This window comes from Heptranchias perlo, chromosome 11 (assembly GCF_035084215.1).
Source record: "Heptranchias perlo isolate sHepPer1 chromosome 11, sHepPer1.hap1, whole genome shotgun sequence".
NCBI classification, from domain to species: Eukaryota; Metazoa; Chordata; class Chondrichthyes; order Hexanchiformes; family Hexanchidae; genus Heptranchias; species Heptranchias perlo.
The window spans coordinates 18,669,309-18,692,044 of NC_090335.1; the positions used below are offsets into that span (position 1 = coordinate 18,669,309).

At 44.4% G+C, this 22,736-nt stretch overlaps 1 protein-coding gene across 4 annotated transcripts in view; it reads right to left on the bottom strand.

Moving 5' to 3' along the window:
* Positions 1–22,736, bottom strand: part of LOC137327145 (rho GTPase-activating protein 6) — a 514,589-nt gene that overhangs the window by 113,098 nt on the left and 378,755 nt on the right. The gene's annotated exons all lie outside the window — the stretch shown is intronic.

The following is a 22,736-nucleotide window of genomic DNA, read 5'->3' on the forward strand; positions in this document are numbered from 1 at the left end:
ATTTTTAATTATTTTGATTTTTACCCCCTTCCAAAAAAGTTACATTCTACAATTCTCAACCAATAAGTCTCTCAGCATTAGAACATGTTTCCTGCTTAAACTCAGCGATATAGGTCTATTTTCAAAGATACATCCTCGGTTATTCCCTATTTGGTCACTTTTGGTTGTTTTTTTTTAAACCTGGTGTCTGCTGCAATTCTGAGCTCACAAGGACCTGATCGCCCCAGCATGCTAACGTTGCTTGGCAGCTAAGAGGGCACTACAAAACTGTTAAGCGAACGAAAACATTGTGACTGTAACTAGAGGCAGAGCATTTCTTCTGTTTTTTTTTAAAGAACAGAGTCTCCCATGATGTGAGGATGTCAAGGCCCTGGAGAGGGTGCAGAGAAGATTTATCAGAATGGTACCAGAGATGAGGGTCTTCAGTTACGTGGAGAGACTAGAGAAGCTGGGATTATTCTCCTTAGAGAAGAGAAGGTTAAGGGGAGATTTAATCAAGGTGTTCAAAATTATGACAGGTTTTGATAGAGTAGATGGGGAGAATCTGTTTCCACTGGAAGGAGGGTCGGTAATCAGAGAACACGAATTTAAGATATTTGGGGAAAAAAAAGAGATGAGGAGATTTTTTTTTCTTTACGTAGCAAGTTACTGTGACCTGGAATGCACGGCCTGAAAGGGTGGAGGAAGCAGATTCAATAGTAACTTTCAAAAGGGAATTAGATATATACTTGAAAAGGAAAAATTTGCAGGGCTACGGGGGAAGAGCAGGGGAGTGGGACTAATTGGATAGCTGCTTCAAAGAGCCGGCAGAGGCACAATGGGCCGAATGGCCTCCTTCTGTGCTGTGATTCGATGATTCTATGGTCCAGACCTCAGAAGGGCCTGATCTGCACATGCTGTTTACTTTCTCAAGGCTGCAAAGAAATTTTAACAAGTCACTTCTCACCTCTCAAAAACTCCCTAATTCCTGAAGGTTCCCAGCTAACAGTACACTAAATATTCTAAGAGAACAAACAAAACTAGAGAGAGCAAAATCCTGGTAGCTACAACCACTGATTTTCATTATTTCATCCTTATCAATAGCTTTTATCCAACTAATTTAATAACAACCAAAAACACCTTCAGTCTTATCTACTTTCAATTACATAATAGGCCATTGACTGGACTCCCCGTATTCAATGCCACCAAATAGATTATTAGAAATCGGCATGTCCATTGAAAAGTCCTATGAAATTGTTTTCCCTGTGATTCCAACAAGTAACGCTGTAATAGGATTTATAGTCAACCCTCCAAATATCTCGTCCAATGGCACCTTGGGACCTTTTTTTTTATTATTCATTCTCAGGATGTGAATGTCACTGACTTCGACAGGACTTATTGCCCATCCCTAGCTGCCCTGAACTGAGTGCCTTGCTAAGCCACTTCAGAGGGCATTTAAGAGTCAACCACGTTGATGTGGGGCTGGAGTCACATAGTACAGACCGAGTAAGGACTGCAGGTTTCCTTCCCTAAAGGGCATTACAACAATCCAACCACTTCATGGTCACTTTTTTACTTCCAGATTTTTTTTAAGCTTAAAAGATAGTAACTTAGCAGCAACTAACTATGTGCCAAATACTTGACGTACATCCTATACAATAGAACATGGTTCATGCTTGACGATTCTCCACATGGCTGCACAGTTGAGGAAAACAGAAAGGAGAGAATAGTGTTTCCAATAGGATAGTGCAAAAAACAAAATTACAGGGACCATTACCTCAGACTGCTCTCACATAGTAGATACCCAGGAGCAGATTCCACCCACTTATCCCCTTTGGCCAGTGAATGCTTGGGAGTAAAACTGGGTGAAGAAAATTTAGAATTTCTGATTTAGCAAGTTTTGCTGTCTTTTGTTTTTTGAGGCAGGGGTGGGGGGGGGGGGGGGGGGAGAAAGAGGGAGGGTCCAAGATTGAGATAGCCATGTACAGACTGTGCAGTGAGCAGGTTTGATGGGCTGAATGGTTTTCTTGCTTAATAGCTTACATGAGAAAACAAGATTTAACTGTTAATTCCTGCAAACTATTACTACGCTCAATTAATGATAAGCTCTACATACCTTCACTGAAGCATGAAACCAATTACAAGGGGCAAGGCCAAGTCATGATTAAACCAGCAGAAGTTGATCGCTAACCTGTTACTGTATAGGTGCAGGACGTACTTGTAAGCACATACTTGTGCATGCTAACATACGAATTAAGAGCAGGAGTAGGCCATTTGGCCCCGGGAACCTGCTCTGCCATTTGATAAGATCATGGCTGATCTGATGGTGACCTCAACCCTACTTTCCCATCTACCGACTATAACCTTTGACACCCTTATTAATCAGGAATCTATCTAACTCAGCCTTAAAAATATTCAATGACCCTGCCTCCACCGCTCTCTGGGGAAGGGAGTTCCACAGACTCACGACCCGCAGAGAAAAAATTTCTCCTCATCTCAGTCTTAAATGGGAGACCCCTTATTTTTAAACTGTGACCCCTAGTTCTAGTCTCTACCACAAGGGGAAACATCCCCTCAGGATCTTATATGTTTCAATAAGATCACCTCTCATTCTTCCAAACTCCAGTGTATACAGGCCCAACTTGTCCAACCTTTCCTCATAAGATAACCCCCTCATCCCAGGAATCAGTCGATTGAACCTTCTCTGAATTAGTTACTGCATTTGTAACTATACTAAAGAGGTTACACATACTACAGTCAGTGCGGTAAATATTTTATTCCACATCAATGCAGCACAGCTCAGTCCTGGAAAAAGTAGATAGAGTGCTTGATCTTTGCAAGTGTTTATAATCCAGTATAATTGTTGGCTGAGGAAGACAATAAATCTGCCTTTCTCAAACATATACACCCAGTATGTATATAATTGTGAGGCTAACAATCACATTAAAAGAATGCCATCAGAGAAATGACAAGACTTTTATTTAATTATCACTAATTAATCACTGCCATCTTCGGAATGCAAGACTGCCATCATGGGCATGATTCATTATGGTATTGGTTAAGGCTCCCATGAAATACTGTATCACGCCCTGTCAATTGGCATTAGGTGAAGGTCCAGTTGGAAGATGAATCTCTTCCAATATTAAACTAAAAATGGCCTTTTTGCAGTTTTGTCTCATTATAGCACATGATGTTTAATGTCAGCTAGTTATGAAGAGTGCTTTCCAATGACTTCAACAGGGTTTTCAAAACACATGCATGGTATTAGTAAAAATAACTTTTGAAAATTCTTGAAGCTGAAGATTTTAAAGCAGAATTAGTGAATTGAAAGGCACATAAATGATGAATTATTTTATGGATTTTTTGAACAAACTGAACATTTGCTAAACACACTCTCTCAGAACAAATAACCCATTTATCCCTTCAAAGAATAAGTGGACCTTTCTATAGTCAGGTTATCAGAAAGTTTTCACACATTCAATCTAGCCACTAAGCTGTACAGACCTAAAAAGATCCTGAGTTGGATCCCTGGTCTGTGGCAAGTTAGCTGGTCTCAACCAGGCCAATTGGATTCAGAGATCTCAGGGTAGAAAGAGCAAGAGTGAAATAAATTAGCCAGGTTCCTGTTCTCAATTACTATCAAACGGCCCATCAGAAAATGTGCATGCAGAGACATCGCATGACAGTGGGATCAGAGTCCGCAGTGGTATTTCCTTTTTTCAAATAGGCTGCTGACACTCATTATCGAGACTGGCACAAGAAGGATAACCACCTGGGCAAGGTACCCAGAGGACTGCTATTGCCCATGTAATCAGACGTCAACACAAGGCAAAGCCTTTAAGAGAGGAGTGAAGGGCTCTATTCCCTAACTTGAACCTTCTGGAATGGAAAACTATTTGCTGATGAGTCATTTTTTGGTCAAGCTTAAGAATGTGCATCACTGCACTTGTGAAAAATTTACAATTCCCTGCTGAATTACTCTGGAAAGAAGCAGAGCGTGTTGACAGAAACATCAGGATTGTATTTAGCTAGTACTGTGCTGAATTACCAGCATTTTAAGAGGGTTGGGTTCTCTTAAATATCACAGCAGGATGTAGCACTGATATGAACCTTCTGCCCTGATACACAATAACTAATTAACCCTTTCAATGGTATGGTAGATTTACTCCATTATCAGTATATGAACTGGTACTGGCACTGTCCCAAATAGCGAGTTCTCAATCTTTAGCAAGGGTAGAACAAGCGCATCCCAGTCGACTTTTAGCGGGGAGAGGAGACAGCGAATTCCGCTGGGCCATTTTTGTGTACCTCCTACTGTGTGATAAAGAGAAGCGATGCATTGGCAGAGGCTTGGGAGCGGGTTGCCTGCATACTCTCTGATTTGGTGTTGTTCAGACAGGGGTGAAGAAATACAAAAGTGAAACATTCTTACATTCTGCGCATACTTCAAATTCTACCCTGCAATATTTAAATAACTTTTTTTTTTAAAAAATCCTTGAGCAAGGTGTTGCGCAAAAGAAAACGTGTATTCAGAAAACGGAGTAGAACTCTTCTTGCGGTTCTACTCGAAACCTGCTAGGTTTCTAGCATTTGCAAATGTTTTGTTTTTCCATTTTCAATTTGGCTCAATAGCCCCGATATTTATGGGGAGGCAGGGAGGGCGAAAACAGCCGGGGATCACGTCGAGGCCGGGGAAGTGGAAGTCCTGCTGAATTTAACGGCAGGACGTCATTCTCATTTTTTCTTTCATTTCCTGCCCGGCAGTGTGGGAGTCTGATTTAAATATATTGATGAAGTGTCCCACCACTCCACAGCGGGACTCTAGCACGCTACGAAACCTGCTGCAGTGAAAATGGCGGCAGGCACGTAGATGGCGGGTGGGGGTCGTGTTCCCCATTTTTTCATTTTTAACCCGCCCGTCGTGGACAGGTTAATATTGAGGCCAATATGCTTTGTTTTCACCAGCAGCTGGAAAATGTACATCATTTCAAATTGAAAATTTTAAGAGATCCTGGATCCAACCAGTCACATAAGAACATAGAAAGAAGAGCAGACTATTCAGTTCATTGAGTCTGCTCTACCATTTTTTCTACCATTGGTAATCCAATTTTTTAAATCCCAAGTCCCTTCCCCTTCTTCATGTTCTTTAATATCTTTATTTGCCAGGTTTGTACCCATCTCGTCTGCCTTGGCTCAGTGGTAGCATTCTTGCCTCCGAGTCAGAAGGTTGTGGGTTCAAGCCCCACTCCAGGGTCTTGAGCACATAATCCAGGCTGATACTTCAGTGAAGTACTGAAGAAAAGCAGGGGCGTTCGCCTCGGTGTCCTAGCGACAATTTTAACCCTCAGCCAACATCACGAAGAACAGATTATCTGATCATTATCTCATTGCTATTTGTGGGACCTTGCTGCGTGCAAATTGGCTGCTGCGTTTCCCTACATTACAACAGTGACTACACTTCAAAAGTACTTTATTGGCTGTAAAGTGCTTTGGGATGTCCTGAGGTCGTGAAAGGCACTATATAATTGCAAGTTCTTTCATTTCCTTTTTAAACACCTCAGTGGATTCTACATCTACAACCCCCGGTACTAGTGCATTCCACATTCTCAGAGCCCCATCAATATCTCAAAGTCTATGACCTTACAAACTGCAGGATCAGACAAATAAATACTCATATCGCAATCACTCTGCACTGACTTAAAAGAAATGAACGGAAAGCTGGGTCTAGCAGCAACAGTGTAAACACAGACTTTAAGAGAGTTGAGAGAAAAAAAAATCAGAAATTGGCAGAGCCAAATACAACGTATTTAAATCATAATAAACTTGGGGAGTAAAAAATGGAGACAGTAACAAAGGAATTCTCCACCCGATCCACCGATACATAAAACGCAGGAAATACTTGCTTCAATCACACCTTTCTGGATCTGATGAGCTGTATATTTATGCTCGAGCCTCGGGTTGCAAATAGGATAGATTGCAGAGTAGCATGCAACAAAGGCCTAGTTGAAGTTCCCATGTCACTGCAAGAATCACACAATAGAACATTCTACTTTACTTTGATGGGCCTGGAGATTGGGGGGGCAATTTTAAGCTTAAGTGTGGAACTGGCGATATTGGATCGGCTGCCTGCTATACACCTCTCCAGATTTTCTTTTCCATAACAGAAATATCAGCCTGGAATTTCCTCTGTGGGTGCAACCCGAAAGGTAGACCTGAAAACGCGCCCATTCTGCCGATGTTAAGTTATGCCGTTGTATGTGAAACTCAATTACGCTCAAAATTCTGCAATTTTTTAGGCCGCATAATTGACTTGTGCCTCGGTTACGAAGTGTGTCCCTGGGCGCAAAAATGCAGGAAATTCATGGCCATCTAATGGAAATCTTTAATAAAAATAAACCAACAAAACATGAAAATACAAACAGGTTCAGTGAAATTACTGGATCTGCGCCTGGTACTGACAGTAAGTGGTCACTAATATTTGAGAAATGTCACTGTTATTCCAGCTTTCTTACATAAGTCACCAGCTGGCTCGGGATGAAACAGTTTGGCAGAATGGCCCATGGGAGTAGGAGTTATCATTCTAATCTAACACTGGAATAAAGCTGATGAAGATAATGTGGTAGACTATGTATTATGTGTAAAAAAAAAATTTTAAATAAAAAAGAACCTGCATTTATATAGCGTCGCTCATGACCTCAGGATGTCCCAAAGTGCTTTACAACCAATTAAGTACTTCTGTAGCGTAGTCACTGTTATAACATAGGGAAATGCAGCAGCCAAATTGTGCACAGGAACATCCCACAAACAGCAATGTGATAAATGACCAAATAATCTGTTTTGGTGATGTTGCTTGAGGGATAAATATTGGCTCAGGACACTGGGAAAACTCCCCTGCTCCTCTTTGAAATAGTGCCAGGGGATCTTTTACAGCCACCCGAAGGGGCGGATGGGGCCTCAGTTTATAGTTTCATCCGAATGATGGCAACTCCTCAGTACCGCGCTGAAATGTCAGCCTAGATCATATGCTCAAGTCTGTGGCGTGGGGCTCGAACCCACAACCTTCTGACTCAGACGACAGAGTGCAACTACTGAGCCAAGGCTGACACCTAACATGTCATGTTAAAAAAATGGACTTCAAATTAACAGGAATAGACTGTATATCATATTGCAATAGTGAATGTCCTAGTTGAAATAAGTTCAATCGAAATAGAAATCTTGTGCACTAAAACTTAAATTTAGGAAACTTGCCTTTTGAAGTGTGATCACTGTTGCAATATAGAGAATTGCAACAGCCAATTTGCACACAGCAAGGTCCCACAAACAACAATGAGATAAATGACCAGATAACCTGGGATTCATTGGCCATTCTTTTATTTCTTCATACTTCCATCTTCTTCTCAACATATTCCACTTTAACAGCCTCTGTCAACTGTTCATTTATGATTTTGTATAGTCTTCTTGTCTGGTCTGTTGCTGTTAGAAATTGAAAAGAAACTTCAACGCACAAAAAAAAGCCTGGCATCATGAGCACCATAAGGTTTTATGATGAAGCCTGAATTTTTGACAATCCAAAATTAGTGTAATAAAGATGACGACTTATGCCAGCTTCCAATTCTTTTCGCCTGTGCTCATTATGAGCTATATCTGTGTAAAAGAATGGAACACTTTCTCCATCGTCAGTGACAGTATCAAGCATTCCCAGGTCAGGCCCACAGCAGTTAGATGCCCATTCATTTAATGCCCACCATGGTTAATTTCAATGTGGGGTCCCTAGGCCACAGAAGGTCTGCAACTGGAGCCCAGAGGATCTAGGAGGTCATCAGATGCCTGACAGGACTATGGGGAGAGCGGGGCAGTGGGATTAGTTTAGGATTGATACAAGACTATGGTTGGGGTTGTGGGGGGTGGGGGGTGGAATTGGATTAGTCTCGGATTGATTAAGGGGTATGGGGAGTGAGCGAGACAGTGGGATTAGTTTTGGATTGATGCAGGGCTATGGGGAGTAAGCAGAACAATGGGACTAGCTTTGGATTAGAAGACGACTATGTGGAGTGAGCGGGGCAGTGGGATTAGTTTTGGATTGCTCCAGCAAAGACCTAGGGCAGATGATTCGAATGGCTTCCTTCTGTACTGTAAATTTTTCTGGTTCAATGAGAACAGCTTGAGCCCAGTTAATTCCTCCTCAAATCATAGCATTCCAGATCCTCTCTCAATAGTAGTGACAAGTGCACAGCCCGCAGAGTTTCAAACCTCAAATAATAATGTGCGAATTGACCAAACTGGTTATTCATCCCACAGCTGTGAGGAAACAGGTTATGACTAAGTTTACATTATTTGCACACTTGAAAACGACATACCACAGATGATAACATGAGGCTAAAGTGTTGAGAAATATTTATTACCACAACACTATGAAAATTATACCACAAGTGGTAACATTTTTTCAATGAATTTTAAACAGATAAATCACAATTCCTTGAGACACAAAAAGCAGTTTAACTGCTTTCACTGCTTTTGTACACCACAGTTAATACTAAATAAGACACTATTTCTTGCTGATTATATATTTTCTTTTATAATAGTTGTAAGTGTAGAAATACAGGACCTATATATCAGTGATAGATATCTACTCCCAACTTTATTGCCAAGTATTTTAAACTACCCTCAAAACTAAATAAAATAAAAAAAATAGGAAAAACTGCAAATGCTGGAAATCTGAAACTTTCAATTCCCAGCACCACTGTAGCTGAGTTAAGTTTACCCGTACCAGCCAACTATCGGAGTCTCAACCTGCCGGTCAACCTTTATATATCACCTTGTTAGCATTTAGAATCATAGAATCTCACGGTACAGAAGGAGGCCATTCGGCCCATCGTGCTACTTCCAGCTCTTTGAAAGAGCTATCCAATTAGTCCCACTCCCCAACTTTTACCACAGCCCTGCAAATTTTTCCTTCTCAAGTATTTATCCAATTCCCTTTTGAAAGTTACTATTGAATCTGCTTCCACCACCCCTTCAGACAGTCCATTTCAGATCAGAACAACTTGCTGCGTTAAAACAAAAACTCCTCTCCCCTCTGGTTCTTTTTTTAAATCCTAAAAAACAGAAAAAGCTAGAAATACACAGGTCAGTCAACATCTTTAAAAAGAGAAATGGAAAAATAAAAGTTATGATATTCAGGTGTGACCCCTCAATTAAGAACTTTTTTTCAAAAATTCTTTACAGATGCGGAGTACAAAAACTAGAACCTCTGAAGAACTTGTTTGAGATCTCTTGAATGCTGATGACCGCCCTTGTTGCCCATACAGATGAGGGCATCCAAGTCATCGGGGACCATTTCTTGGATGCTTGTAAGAAATTTGGCCTCAGTAATATTCTGAAGAAGATGGAAGTTATATATCAGCTTATTCCTGGAAAACCTTATATCCCACCCAACAGTACCATTGAAGGTCACATGCTGTCTGAAGTGGATAGGTTCACCTACCTAGGAAGCACCATGTTACGTGATGTGGTCCTAGATGAAGAGGTGAACCACAGATTATTTAAAGCCAGTAGCGCTTTTAGAAGGCTGTGTGTGAGGTTATGGGATAAAAGGGGCATTAAATGGTCAACAAAGCTTAAGGTCCACAAGACAATAGTTAAAACACCCTTACTTTGTGTGCGCGATAGCTGAACCACTTACAGTTGCCACATCAGAAAACTCAATCATTTCCACCTAAGTTGCCTCAGAAAGATCATGAAAATTTGATGGTGGCACAAGATTCCAGACACTAAGGTACTCAGGACAGCAAATACGCAAGGCATAAAAGGTAATGATAGTAAAGGTGCAGCTAAGATGGGCTGGTCACTTAGTCCGAATGCCTGATACTGGGCTACCCAAAAAAGTATTCTACAGTGAGCTGAAGCTTGGTAAATGCTCTCGTGGTGATCAGTTCAAAAGATATAAGGATTGCCTAAAGACCAACTTAAAATAATGTGGTATCTCAACTGACATGTGGAAGCATGATGTTTGTGAAAGGAACAAGTGGCAAAAGATGACTCATGATGGCCTGACAAAGCTTGAAGCAAGTTGTATCCAGCTAGCCGAAAAGAGAGCCCAAAAGGACATCGAGGAAAGATCACTCGGGTCAATCTGACATATGGGCCCTCGATATTAGCTGGGAGGCGTGATGGCAGCAGGGTGGGGGGTGGCGATTGGGTAACCCACCCTATAAAATCTGTCCATTCCCCACGCAATCGCGGGTAAATTGGAGCCACTTAACGTGGCTTCTGGGTTTGGCGTCCGAAACCTGTGTAGCGGGCGGACTGCGCACCTGCATCACAGGCTGTCAGCTGGAGGAGCTCTATTTAAAGGGGCAGTCCTTCAGTGGATGCTCCTAGATTTAGCAATGCCTCACTCCAGGTGCTACTGGATGGGGTGAGGAGGAGGAGGGATGTGTTCTACCCGGCGGACGGGAGGAAGTGGCCTGCCTCTGCCACCAAGGCGGCCTGGCTCGAGGTGGCAGAGGAGGTCACCAGCAGCAGCAGCATCTCCCGCACCTGGATCCAATGCAGGAAACGCTTCAATGACCTAATTAGGTCAACCAAAGTGAGTACACTTACTTGTTCTCCTACATTCAGTCTTCCATATCAACGCCCCCACCCCCCAACTCATTCTGCACTGCCAACACTACTCTATTACATCACTTCCCACACCCACTCAAAGCTCATCCTCAACTTACTGCACTTCCTCACCTCCCCATTACTCACCCCATCATTACCACTCAACCCAATCCTCATACAATGTCACAGCTCTATCTCATTCACTCGCGCGTCTCTACTTTCTCCCTTTATAGGGGAGGAGAGCCCAGAATGCACGGGAGAGGGCGAGGACCAGAGGGCATCTGCAAAAGATAGTCGTCCTCACAGACGCAGAGCAGGAGGCGCTGGAGCTGAGCCGCACCCACGAGCGCCTGTCCATCGGGGATGCCAAGACTGGCACCCGACAAACGTCTGGTGGCAGAACTTTAACATTCAGCACACACAACACGAATTGATGTTAACATGCCTTGCCATCTTCAGCACCTCAACATCTGTGATCATGCTTATTATTGCCTTCTGTTCTCTTACAGGACCTTCAAAGACTGCTGTGACGGTAGAAGCCGATTCCTCAGAGTGTGCACCATCACATCTGAGCAAGCCATCCACCACCGTAAATGCACACACCTCGGTGGGCCCCAGTCCGCAGTTAGTTGGGTTGGCACATGGTGAGTCACCACATACATGAGCACGAGCAGACACTGGTGGCAGGGGCAGCTGTGGAGAGTCCGCGTCGGTGGGAGCATCCCTCTCCAGGCTCTGCTCAGCTGGACACAGATGCTGGGGGCCATCTTTTAAAAGGAGAATAATCGAGGGGCAGCAGCACATTTGCGAGGTTCTGGAACAGGTGCCACGTGCACTCTCCACAATCGCGCAGAGGATGGAGGAGTCCAACTCCTGCAGGAGTGGTATGGTGGCACAAGTAAGGGAGGGAATCTCAGATATTGCCACAGGGACGTGAGAGCATCTCAGATAGTGTTGCAGGCAAGTACGGGAATGTCGGCGATGGAGGGAAGGCTAGCCTCCACGGAGCTTCAAGCACGATTCACAAATGAGTCCATTCAGGCCCTGACAATGGCGTTCGGACTCGGGGTGAACAACATTCTGATACTCTAGCACAGGCCTTACAAGGCTTCACACGTGTCCTCCAAACTGTCATGCAGCAGAGTGGTAGGAGTGATGTGGGCCTGGCCCAGGGGAGGGATGATGACGAAAGGGGACATGGAAGTGGGGATGCCACTCAAAGTGCCCCCACATCTCACCCGTTGCCCCCCCCTCTCAACCAGTACCCACAATGCTGCCTCATCTCCAGGTGGCCGAGTCTGCCCCTGCACAGGTGCAGGTGGAGCAATCTTTGAAGGGGCCCTCAAAGGCACCAAAACCCAGAGGGCTTAGGCCCAAAGCATCTAATCAGTCAGGGCATGAAGAGCAACCTGCCACTACCTCTGCTGCAGCCACAGCGAACGCATGATTTAGAAGTAGTTGGATGTGAAAGGCGAAGGTTTTGTAAGCACAAAGGGGATGCACAAGGGTGTTTGACGGTTGGTCATGTTTTTTATTTATATTTGCTTTTTGTTAATCACACATTAAATATTATTATTGTCACCACTCCTGCCACGTCTTGGCCATGCTTGACTGGATTCTGTAATAAGGCCCTTTCATGAAGTTCACCATGAACGCCCACATTTGATGCCACCCATTGGGTCACTACAGTGGGTGTATGTTGGTGGTGGTGGTTCCTGTTCCTCCTCCTTCCCCTCCTCCTCCTCAATGTGGGTGGCAGATGTGGATGGGGCCTCCTCAAGCGGCACCCCTCTCTGTTGTGCCTTGTTGTGCAGGACACAACACACGACTATAATGCGTCCCACTCTGGTGCGTATTGAAGCGCTCCCCCAGAATGATCAAGGCACCTGAAATGCATCTTGAGCAGCCCTATAGCATGCTCAATTGTAGACCTGGTCGCGATGTGGCTGTCGTTATATCGAAGCTGTTGCTCGGTGGTGGGGTTCCTCAGAGGTGAAATGAGCACTTGTGCAGTGGGTATCCCTTGTCCCCGAGGAGCCAGTCCTTGCGGGTGTTCGGTGCATGGAAGAGGGGCGGGATGTTGGACTCCCGGAGGATGAAGGAATCGTGGCAGCTGCCAGGGAATCTGGCGCACATGTGAAGGAATCTCTTGCGGTGGTCACAAACAAGCTGAGCGTTGATGGAGTGATAGCCCTTTCTGTTGATGAACAGTCCTGGCTTGTGTGGAGGGGCTCGTATTGCTATATGGGTGCAATCGATTACACCCTGAACCCGTGGGAAGCCAGCCACAGCGTGGAATCCCACTGCCCTCTCCGTCTGGCTGAGGTCGTCCATGGGGAAGTTGACGTAGTGCGAGGCCCTGCGAAACAAGCAGTCAGTGACCTGCCTTATGCACTTGTGTGCAGACGACTAAGAGACACCAGCGATGTCCCCGGTGGCACCCTGGAATGATCCGGAAGCGAAGAAGTTGAGGTCAGTGGTGACCTTGACAGTGACAAGTAAGGAGATGATGCTCGGCCCAGCCGGGAGCAGCTCGGCATGAAGGAGGCTGCAGATGTCTGCGACTACCTGGCGACTGACTCAGCCTCTGTATGCACTGCTCCTCAGAGTGGTCCAGGAAGCTGAGCCTCGGTCTGTAGACACTGTGGTGAGGGCAGTGCCTCCTGTGACGTCGCTCTCTCTGTTGTTGCCCACCGTGCTCTTGTGCAGGTGCCTGTGGCGCAGCACTGTGTTGTGGAGCTCAACATGGCGGAGGTGGACGCAGTGCCTGGTGAGGTTGGTGACATTGCTAGTCCTCGGATTAAGTGGTGAATGCAGCCATGGCGTCCCCCATCCTGACGGTGAGAGTTTGAGGGGGTCCGCAAAGTAGGTAAATACGTTTGCACAGCAGAGTTTTGGGTGGAAAGTAAGGATTTTGAGTGGAAACACAAAGGTGTTGCAGCGAAAACTTTGTCTGAAGTGACAGAGTGCCCTGCTGCAATAAATGAGGTTTTCTCCCCACCTGTCAAATAAGCATTTGCATCTCCCACTGGCTGCTGGCTGAAACAAGTTGGTTGCAACAGGGAGTGTTTCCCACAGCACGGGAAACACGCTGAGGATCTTTCAAAATTGCACCCCAGCCAAAATGTCTACTCAATCAGGTATCTCAAGTACCTTAACTATCTGGCAAACTATGTAAGTGATCATCCCGCTGGCTTTAACTGCCGGTGGGACTCCTGCATTCGGGGGGGCCCGTGCGCACCCGAACGCGTCACTGGGGAACCCAGAGGTCAGCGGGTTGGAGCCGGGCTCTGAACCCGCTCTGGATTTCTACGATTTTAGGAGCCCCCAATGCACCCATTCCACCATCCGAAAATCGGCCCTATGGTGTCCTGTGTGTGGGAAAACATTCGTTGAGAAAATCGGACTTTACAGTCAGTCAGTCAGTCATATGAGAACCAACAACCTGTTAAATTGGAGATTAATCATAGGCTGTCACCATCGACAATGATGGACCAACCATCATCATAGTCATCGTCACAGATGCTGAGTTACATGCAGTCTATGTCAATTTTCTGGTTTTATTTCAAATATATACAAAGTTATTACAAATACCCTTTCGTGTTCATATTGGACTTCAATCAATGAAGCATTTTAGCAAGAATATGGAAATAAATTATCGTCATCTTCAATTCTTTACTTCAGTATAGTACACCCTTAACTTAGGTGATCTTTGGCTTTAGTTAGCAGCAGTAACTGACAGTAATTAGCCCATTTATCAATGTCTGGCCAGCATGTGGTCATGCAAATGGGGTAAGCTTGCTGCCACCACCATTGATTTACAGAATAAATCATCCATGTTGGCTTTAATATCAAAAATATCACCTTCCCAAGATCATCAAAAACAATCAAATATTACCAGAACAACAACAACAACTTGCATTTATATAGCACCATTAACATAGTAAAACGTCTCATACAAAAATTGACACTGAGCCAAAGAAAGAAACATTACGACAGGTGACCAAAGCTTGGTCAAAGAGGTAGGTTTTAAGAAGCATCTTAAGAGGATAGAGGGAGGGAATTCCAGAGCTTAGGGCCTAGGCAGCTGAAAACATGGCCACTAATGGTGGGGTTAAGGGAGGGGAGGGGATGCAGAAGCAGCCATCCACTTGGAGGAACACAGAGTTCTTGGAGGGTTGTAGGGCTGGACGAGGTTACAGAGGCATAGGAAGGGGAGAGGTTGGAAGCTCAGCTCAGGGTCAAATAGGACACCGTAAGTAAAATGTGAAAATCAAAGTTAAATACTATGCAGCACAGATTGGTCAAACAAATCTACTAGTTGAGTAAGAATACAGACTCCCACTTGCTTTTCTTCACTTATTCAATTCCCAATCTCTGTTTGGCCATCAGGGAGTGGAATAAATCAGAAACAAGTCAATCCAACATGCTGTCATAAAGCTCTGAACAACCAATCACCCATGTGCGTTATCTTCGTCTGAGTGCTGCCTGAGCCCGTTCACTCAGCCAAAGATTGGTGCACAACACTGAATAGAAGGGGGAAAAAAGACAAAACTGTCTCAGTGTCATAAATAAAATTGGAAATAATAGTTGCAGAGCCATAGTTTTTTGGAAAACCCCAAGCGGGGAAATTATGAGTGTAATCTGCCATCACTTTAAAAATAAGCGTGAATCATTTCTTCCTCACTCCCTCGCAAGGCAGTTTAAAAGAGGCACTTTGTTGAGTTTTCAAAGAGAGCTCCAAATATCTTTTTTTAAACTTGCACAGATTGGATGGGGCTGCTGTAAGAGCCATAATGTTCCAATCTAAAAGGTTTTCCATTACGGTTTCGCAGTATATACTAGGAGCTCATTATAGTCCCACAACTACCCTCAATAATTATAATGTATTACACCTTTATTCACAATTAAAAACATAATTGCAGTTTGATGTGTTCAGTAAAATTACTGGTTAAATAAACAAACACTTATGGGGGTGAAATTGGATGGGATCAGCCTGCCGTCGTGAACTGGGCCCAGGGAACGATCCCTGTGAAATGGGTAGGCCAGAGTCATCCTCGAAATTGGGCCTCGGGCCTCATTTATATTAGACATGAAGTGGATTTAAATTTGTGGGACGCTGCATCGCTGGCAGAAACCCTCAGGTAGCTCCTGGGATTTGGGCCGGGGGGGGGTGGGGGGCAATCGGGAGTAGGTACTCAACTATTTTGTTTTTTTCACTTGGACCCTGCCGAGTGGTGTTGGTGCAGGCAGGACATGCAAGACAATTGAAAGATTGGATGAGAGAGTGATGATATCAAATCATCCTTGTTTTATGGTTGTATCTTTATAAAATTTACTGAGCATATTATTATTTTGAGAATAACACTGAGAACACTCATTTTCTGGGTTTAAGATTAAGTTATGATTTTGTTCAAATAATAATACTAGAAAATCCTGGAGATACACAGTGGATCATTAGCATTTGAAAACTTTTCCAGCACTGACCCTTCATCAGAACTAGAAAGTGGATGATAAGTTTGTTATAGGAGTGAACAAAACTCAGCAGAGAGTTAGTGAACAACAGGTAAAAGTGAAGATTATGGTTTGAGCACATAATCTAGGCTGGCACTTCAGTGTAGTACGGAGGGAGTAAAAACAGAAAATGCTGGAGAAGCTCAGCCAGTGAGGCAGCATCTGTGGAGAAAGAAACAGAGTTAACGTTTCAGGTCAAAGACCTTTCGTCAGAACTGGAAGATGTTCAAGGCTTAAAGTTTTTAAGCAAGTACAGAGCCAGGAGGGAGGGGAGGGGAGGAAAGAACAAAAAAGGGTAGAGGGCATGAATGATTAAATGACAAAAAGGGATGATGGTGCAAGGTAAGGAAGGTGGTAACAGGACAGGTTAAGAAACAAAAAAGATTGGTCAGGAGTAGCTGTAAATGGCAGCAGCAGAATCATTACCAGCCCTTGCTGTCCGAAAAAATGAGAGCAGTGGTTATGATCTGAAGTTATTGAAATCAATGTGGAGTCCGGAAGGTTGTAAAGTGCCTAAACGAATTATGAGGTGCTGTTCCTCGAGCTTACATTGAGCTTCATTGGAAGGTGTAACAGGCCGAGGACAGAGAGGTCAGAGTGGGAGTGGGACAGGGAATTAAAATGGCAAGCGACAGACAGGTCAGGGTCACGTTTGCGAACAGAGTGGAGGTGTTCAGCAAAGCGATCGCACAATCTGTGTTTGGTCTCCCCAATGTAGAGGAGACCGCATTGTGAGCAGCACTGAAAGAAGTACTGGGGGAGTGTTGCACTGTGTCTTTCAGATGAGATGTTAAACCGAGGCCCTGTCTGTCCCCTCAGGTGGGCATAAAAGATCCCACAGCACTATTTCGTAGAACAGGGGAATTCTCCCTGGTGTTCTGGCCAATATTTATCCCTCAACCAACACCTAAAACAGGTTAGTGATTGTCATTTATCTCATTGCTCTTTGTGTGCAAATTGGCTGCCGCGTTTCCTACATTTCAACAATGGCTGCACATCAAAAGTACCTCATTGGCTGTAAAGCACTTTGGGACATCCTGAGGTCGTGAAAGGTGCTATATAAATGCAAGTTCTTCTTGTCTTCTTTCTATTATTTCAAAGAAGGCAGTGAATGAGTTTAATAGTTTGTTTTGTTCATTTGACTTTAAACAAAACACATGTATTTAAACAAGCGGTAATTAGCAGATGATACACAGCCACAAGCGAATCCCATGCATGCAATGAGTGTTGTTGAGAGTGCTCCCTGGGCACACAGCAGGAAAAGAACCCAGAAAAATAGCATCATTGCTTTAACTATTTATGACACCAACAGCCTTATTCAATTAAAACAAAAACACACAAAAAACCATCAAGTAACTCTGCTTGTACATATTTGTTACATACGAGCGAGAAAGAGAGCGAGCGAGAGAGCATAGCAGATTTCCACTACCCTTTGTGTGAAGAAGTGTTTCCTGATTTCACTCCTGAACGGCCCAGTTCTAATTAAGCTTCTGCCCCTCAGAGGAAATAGTTTCTCCCTAACTACCGTATCGAGTGTGTGCGATAAGGGCCAGCAGCTTTTTTTTTTGGAAGCATTGGTCAGTCTTTCCCTGACATGTTCACAATTCTCTATAACGATCACGCTTTCAGGTAAGTACTTCACACCATCACTCAAATGTAACAATACTGATCTTTATCACCCACAGTTGAACACTTCCTTACCCCTTTCCTCGTAGGCAGTTCATATCATGTGAAGTTACACAGTGAAGCTGCATTTAAGCAAGCTTCACCCTATCAATCTTACAGAAAATTATTTTTCCATCTCATCTCTCCTTCCTTCCTTCCTTCCTTCCTTCCTTCCTTCCTTTTCTCCTTTGCAGGTTGTTTCACAGAACATTGCCTCCTGGCTCCATGAGGACAGCAAGAGTCCAAGGCCATTCCTCATCCTACATCCCAACCCCCATGAATCACCCCTTCATGCACACTCCATCATCTGCTGTATAGGCCTTGTGACACACGGAAACAAGGAGATGGATTAAAAGTGCAGTGGGACATGGTATGCCTGCAGTTTATTATTTTTATTGCAGAGGGGGGAAAAAAAACTGAAGTACTGTACACAAAAACACAATTTGCATCAGCAGTGGTTTTGGAAAACAATGAAGTGACAGGAGAGTCCTGAAGGCGTGAGATTCATTTTCTAGAAGGTTCTTGGGACAGAGGACGGAGAAATTTAGCCTTTCACAACACACACTAGAGTGAGCCTTTGGCTCAGTGGTAGCATTCCCACCCGAGTCAGAAGGTTATGGGTTCAAACCCCATTCCAGACAGTCCCGGTGAGTGGAGACCGGAGCTCCGGCTCTGAATTCTGGGCTGACATCCAGAGGGATACCTGTGGGCCCCCCATAAAACCCTCCCGCCACATAGGAGTAACCATCCTATCAGCTGGTAGCCTGTCAGACTATTAATCAGCCTGTGAATCCTCCCACTGTTCTCCGAGGGAAGAGTGTGAAGATACGAAATGATGACATCACACGCCTACAATAATCCCAACCAAAGGCACCCATAAAACAAAACTGGCTCCTCATCGCATCTCATCATAGTATAACTCCATATCACATGGCGCCCATAGGCAGGCAGACGATTACCTAGATTGATAGCATACAGATTCAACGACTTTAAAGAAATTATTTTTATGTAGCTTCAGGAGAAATAAGGGCGAGTTAATATCATCGGAACAAAAGGTTAAGTATTAAATTCTGATAAAAGGTCGCACCAAAACGTTAATCTGTACTTTGCTCTATTATTTGCTGAATCCACCTACATTTGCAACATTTTCAACACACGAGGTTGTTTGTGATGTTAGCAAACATTTAAAACAACTGTATGACACTTCTCTGCCTGCTGTTTTAACGGATTTAAAATATGTCTTCTGATCCAGTCAAAAAAAAGGGAATTGGATATATACTTGAAAAAGAAAAATTTGCAGGGCTATAGGGAAAGAGCAGCAGAGTGGGACTAATTGGATAGCTCTTTCCAACATACGGCACAGATACGATGGGCCGAATGGCCTCCTTCTGTGCTGTATCATTCTAAATGCTAACAAGCTGACACCAACCGGCAGAGTTGAAACTCTGATAGTTGGCTGGTACCTGCCACAGTAATGCTGGGGATTGAAAATTGTCTGCAGCATTCCTAGTGGGCTCTGCTGGTTGGCATGTGTGGATATTGGGCGAGGACAGGGTTGATTTGGCTGCAACACCCACTACTGCCTGCCAACACTCATTGTCCACACTCACACATAAAGAACGGCTGCTCAGGCAGGGCACTGGAGCACTTCCAGCACCAGTGGAACTATTCCACTGCATAAATCAGCACTTTCAAGAGGGAGAGAAGGGATAATAGAAGAACAATTGGGAGGTGGGGAAGAATAACTTCTTCATGCTTAAACTTGTCAACTTACAGAACAGACTGCCACATAGTGCAGTAAATATCAACTTATTTAAAGCACGCAAAAGGAGTTGGACTTATTACTGGTACAGCACAGGGTTCAAGGATACAGGTTGGGGTGGAAAAAAGTTGATAAATGGTTAGGTTGGGCCATGAAATAGAAGGGCAACAAAGATGTTTGTAGGCTCCATACTGCTAAAGGTAAACTGGTTAGTCTGAATGAGCTTTTCTCAATGCTGTTCTCCTACATCCCTCATGAGCCTGCGCAAGTATTGCTGACTGAGGCCACTGCGTCCCATTAACCTGTGGATGTGCAATCCCACCCTTCTTCTGATTCTTTGATATCTATCCACTTTGAAGTTACTGTTTGGGGCACTTCTTCCCCTCACCCCACCCAACATCTTAATTAGTCTTCACAGTTACACAGCAGTTTCCATAAACAGTGAGGTGAGGGGAGAGTGACTGCCCTTGACATCAAGGCAACATTTGACCAAGTGTGGCACCAAGGGGCCATCGTAAAATTGAAGTCGATGAGAATCAGGGGGAAAACTCTCCAGTGGCTGGAGTCATACCGAGCACAAAGGAAGATGGTAGTGGTTGTTGGAGGCCAATCATCTCAGCCCCAGGACATCGCTGCGGGAGTTCCTCAGGGCAGTGTCCTAGGTCCAACCATCTTCAGCTGCTTCATCAACGACCTTCCCTCCATCGTAAGGTCAGAAATGGGGATGTTCGCTGATGATTGCACAGTGTTCAGTTCCATTCGCAACCCCTCAGATGAAGCAGTCCATACCCACATGCAGCAAGACCTCGACGGGCTGATAAGTAGCAAGTAACATTTGCACCAGACCAGTGTCAGGCAATGACCATCTCCAACAAGAGAGTTTAACCACCTCCCCTGATAATCAACAGCATCATCATCGCCGAATCCCCCAACATCAACATCCTGGGGGTCACCATTGACCAGAAACTTAACTGGACCAGCCACATAAATACCTTGGCTACGAGAGCAGGTCAGAAGCTGGGTATTCTGCGGCGAGTGACTCACCTCCTGACTCCCCAAAGCCTTTCCACCATCTACAAGGCACAAGTCAGGAGTGTGATGGAATAGTCTCCACTTGCCTGGATGAGTGCAGCTCCAACAACACTCAAGAAGCTCGACACCATCCAGGACAAAGCAGCCCGCTTGATTGGCACCCCATCCACCACCCTAAACATTCACTGCCTCCACCACCAGTGCACAGTGGCTGCAGTGTACCATCCACAGGATGCACTGCAGCAACTCGCCAAGGCTTCTTCGACAGCACCTCCCAAACCCGCGACCTCTACCATCTAAAAGGACAAAGGCAGCAGGTACATGGGAACACCACCTGCACGTTCCCCTCCAAGTCACACACCATCCTGACTTGGAAATATATCTCTGTTCCTTCATCGTTGCTGAGTCAAAATCCTGGAAGTCCCTACCTAACAGCACTGTGGGAGAGCCTTCACCACACGAACTGCAGCAGTTCAAGAAGGTGGTTCACCATCACCTTCTCAAGAGCAATTAGGGACAGGCAATAAATGCTGGCCTTGCCAGCGATGCCCACATCCCATGAATGAATAAAAAAAAGTTACCTCACACAATCTCTTTCCTCCTTTTATTGTAAAGCATTCAGAGCACTTGAAATGCCATAGCATACAAGGCTACGGACCAAATGCTGGAATATGGGATTAGAGTAGACAGGGCTTGATGGCCGGCGCGGACACGACGGGCCTCTATCCGTGCTGTATAACTCTGACTCTGACATCTTACCGCATGCGAGGATTGCTATATAATGCAAGTTTTTCATTGTTGTAATTCACCATCCAGTGATGGTAGCCTTGATTTTCCATTTAGGTATTCCAAACTTGCTCTCTTGGCCGGCCTCAGCACCTTCCACCCTCCATAAACGGGCAGCAGAGTCTTAAATGAGCTGACATGTCCGAACTTGCACCAAGTCCTGTTCATCTATCCCTTTGTGCTTGCTGACCTACACTAGCTCTCAGTCATGTAACGCCGCGATTTTAAAATTCTCATCCTTGTGTTCAAATCCCTTCATGCCTCACCCCTTCCTATTTCTGTAACCTCCTTCAGCCCTACAACCCTCCGAGATCTCTGTGCTCGTCCAATTCTGACCTCTTGCTCACCCCCCGATTTCCATCGCCCCACCATTGGCGGCCGTGCTTTCAGCTGCCTCGACCTTACATTCTGGAATTCCCTCCATAAACCTCTCCACCTCTCTTCTCCTTTAAGATGCTCCTTAAAACCCATCTCTTTGATCAAGCTTTTAGTCTCCTCTCAATATTTCTTTACGTGGCTTGGTGTCAAATTTTGTCTGAGAACACTCCTGTGAAATGCCTTGAGACGTTTTACTAAGTTAAAGGCACTGTATTAATGCAAGTTGTTGTTGTTTTAGTGTAAAGGCATAAACCTGGTGAACCTGAACGGTCAAAGTGGGCCGATATCCGTTATGTCAGATCTCCACGCACTTTACGCATTGTATGCACTTCCAGGGGTGGGGATTGCCAAAGTAAGAAGTACCTGAAACTGGAGTGAGTTTAAATTAAACATTAAGTTGGGAGCAGAGACGTCCTCCATGCCCTTTCCCAATTGTTCTAGTGTGCAGGACATCAATTCTTAATAATGCCCATGTAAACTGACCATCCAGGGTCACTAGGCAATGATAAATGTATAGGGTGTAAAAGGCTTGTTGTTTTTGTATCTTCACGCTCTTCCCTTGGAGAATTTTGCAAAGTAGTGGAAGGATTCGTAGGCTGATTAAAAGTCCTTCCTTCGGGTTCCCAGTCCAATTGGAAAGCAAACAGACTCTTCCTTACCCAATTGGATGATTCGTAGCGGTCAGCCAAACAGCCTTTATTTCTCTATCTCCAATAACTTTATAATTAATAAAAAGTGTTCAAAGAAAAAACATTTTTTTTTAAAACGTCACTATGATTTTTCTCCGGGTTTGCTTGCAGCAGCATCCGGGAGATTAATCTTGAATTCCTGGAGACTCCAGGACAATCTTGGAGGGTTGGCAACCCTACTTATAGGGCCTACTATCATCTGTTGCTGACAAGATATGTAACAAAACTTCTTAGTTACTTTGCCTGAAAACTGAGCAAAGTAGTTCCAAGGTGACAGGCTGTGAAAAGTTAAGATAAAAAGTGAGTTGCGATCTTTGAGAAACTATCTG